Source organism: Myotis brandtii, unplaced genomic scaffold (assembly GCF_000412655.1).
Source record: "Myotis brandtii unplaced genomic scaffold, ASM41265v1 scaffold165, whole genome shotgun sequence".
Lineage (NCBI taxonomy): Eukaryota > Metazoa > Chordata > Mammalia > Chiroptera > Vespertilionidae > Myotis > Myotis brandtii.
In genome coordinates, this window is record NW_005356042.1 from 12,705,740 (window position 1) to 12,708,170 (window position 2,431).

General features: G+C 39.8%; 1 protein-coding gene and 1 long non-coding RNA gene across 3 annotated transcripts in view; both read right to left on the minus strand.

Moving 5' to 3' along the window:
* WWOX (WW domain containing oxidoreductase) overlaps nt 1–2,431 on the minus strand; it is a 935,251-nt gene that overhangs the window by 502,887 nt on the left and 429,933 nt on the right. The window lies entirely within an intron of this gene.
* The window catches only part of LOC106725461, an 82,971-nt gene that overhangs the window by 78,681 nt on the left and 1,859 nt on the right, over nt 1–2,431 (minus strand). For both annotated transcript variants that reach the window (XR_001361354.1, XR_001361355.1), the window contains exon 3: nt 1,646–1,727. This is a non-coding gene — a long non-coding RNA (uncharacterized LOC106725461). The remainder of the gene's footprint in view (nt 1–1,645; nt 1,728–2,431) is intronic.

Sequence of the window (2,431 nt, forward strand, 5' to 3'; positions counted from 1 at the left end):
TGTGGGAGGGTCAAGGTAGACCTCTGTTACTTGGAGGAAACCACCACACATGGTATGAAAGGCACTAAATGATTCCATCCCTGCATGAAGCATGATTGAGATATGACATGTGAGCTGAGATGCAGTTGACTGGTGGCATATTATGTTTTGTAGATACTTAATTTTACATTGACAGATTTTGACTTTGCAATTTTCTTTTCATAATTCAGAAACTATAATATTTTTACAAGCCTCTAATATTGATGTAGGTCCCTGATAAGCTCTCGCACCTTAATAAGCCACATGCCTATTGTATGTGGGCAAACCAACCCTATTCCATAGTTCCGAAAAGAAGTGATGGGGGGAGGGGGGGCATGAAAATCCAATGAAACATCTGGGGAAAAAACATATTGCTCTTGACGAAAACAAACACACTCAAATCCCCTCCTATTTCTCTCTCAAGGGACCTGAATCCTTTTGTGTAGACAGCCAAGAAAAGAAAAAAAGAGACTGGACACTCCTTTGGTGCTAGCTGAATGCCCAGGAAGGTGTCTGTTTAGAGATTCCTCCTGGTCAAAGACAAAAGTTCACATTCTAAGACCCTTTGGTTGTCTTCAGGTGCAAGCCCCTGCTAGATTTCAGCACTATAGCCAACAAAAACATTTAAAACAATTCTCCAAAGCCACAGATACATGCAAAGATAAGTTTGTGACTTCCAAATCTCTTGACAAATCTGAACTCAGAAACAAAGGAAGAGGGGTAAACACTGTGAGGGAATTTCATTTATACACTCACTAGGCTCAGAATTCTTGTAACTACTTACATGGTAAGTTTTTAAAACATATTTATTACAGTTTATTAAATATTTTATTTGTTACTACATTTTAGAATAAAATAGTTTATTAAATTCCTATTTCATGCATTTTCTATTTTATCATTTTATATTTTAACTGATTAATAAAAGGAACTTTTCATCTGATTTGCATTCTCTCATTCCTTTCTCCCTGCTCATCTGTGGCCCATTTGCCACCACTTCGACTGTTTGGAGAAGTGGGGAACTCTATTCATTCCGCCAGGTCACAGACAGATAGACAAAAACAAAAACAGAGTCTTCGCCTTCATCCTGCACAGAAACGATCATTGGACATAATTAACCAGCGATGTGCACCGCAGTGGACGTCTCGAGACAATCCTTCCAATTGTCCTTTTTCCCCAACAAGCCCTGCTCACTCAAGTGTTCAGGTGCTCGGTTACATTCAACACAGACTAATTCACTTATCCTCAACAAGTGGGCTATTGATTTTTGCCTGTTTTCAGAACAGCCTGGGGCTTTCTGAACGACAATAGCGGCCCCTATTTAAAAAGGAAAAAATCGTGCGGTTCCGGGGAAATGCCCATAACCAGGCTTGCTACACATTTGTCTGGACCTGCTCCTATTTCCAGTCGCTAATTTTCACAGTCCTCTTTTCACCCTGCTTCATCAGAAGCTGGCATATTTCTTGACTTTTTAAGCTGAGGGGTCAACAGGATTTGCTTTTGTTCCGAGGGCTCAGAGGAAGGGTACAAGACCTTTCCCCACATAGCAGGAACGAGGCACCAGCCACCCTTATGTTCTGCCTTTCTTTCATTTCCTGGTAATCAACTTGTAGAAAACACAAAGCCTCACCTTCATGGGCTCCAAAAGGCAAAAAGAGGAAATCCCGAGTGACCATCTAATTTGTGCTTCTGTATTTGTGGTAAATAATATCCTTTACATAAAAATAAAGCAAAAAGGATTGATAACAAATATGTCAAAAATTTTAAATCTATTAAACTTTTTTAATGAACATACTGAATAAAAAGAGGAGACTACAAATGTAGTCCATTTTTGTTGAAAATAATGATCTGTTTTTTTAATGTTAATTACATTAAGTGTTTAAAAAGCCCTATGGTAAATTTTTACCTCCTTAAAAAAATCATGATGCTTGGCTGTGGACTAATACTTTGATGGCCATAAATTCTAAATTCTAAGTTTAAAGTGAACAATGTCCTTAGTTGGGATGGGAGGGGGGTGTAAATACCCCTCTTAACAAACTACTTCTCCAAACTATGATATATCGGGACTGTGGCATTCCCATAGCTGCTTTACAAAGAAAGCAAGCTGCCCATCCAATTCAGATGCTGAGTCTATTCGAAATGTGCGTGTTTCAGCTTCTTTTCCCACTCAGAGGCATTTAAGCTGGTATGTTTGTTAAGGGGTCAAATATAGGCTGGAAAAAAAGAGACACAACCACTCTACCAGGAGGAGGGTTCAGTTTAACCACTGAGTGCCTCAACCTTGTTCAGCGGGGCTCCATCCTGTCACTTGGATGAAGAGCAAAGATAGCTGGGCATGTACATCAGCTGTAACACTCAGGGATCTGCACAGAACAGAACTATGCTTCAGACACAGCACAAGCAAAGGCAGGGGGTG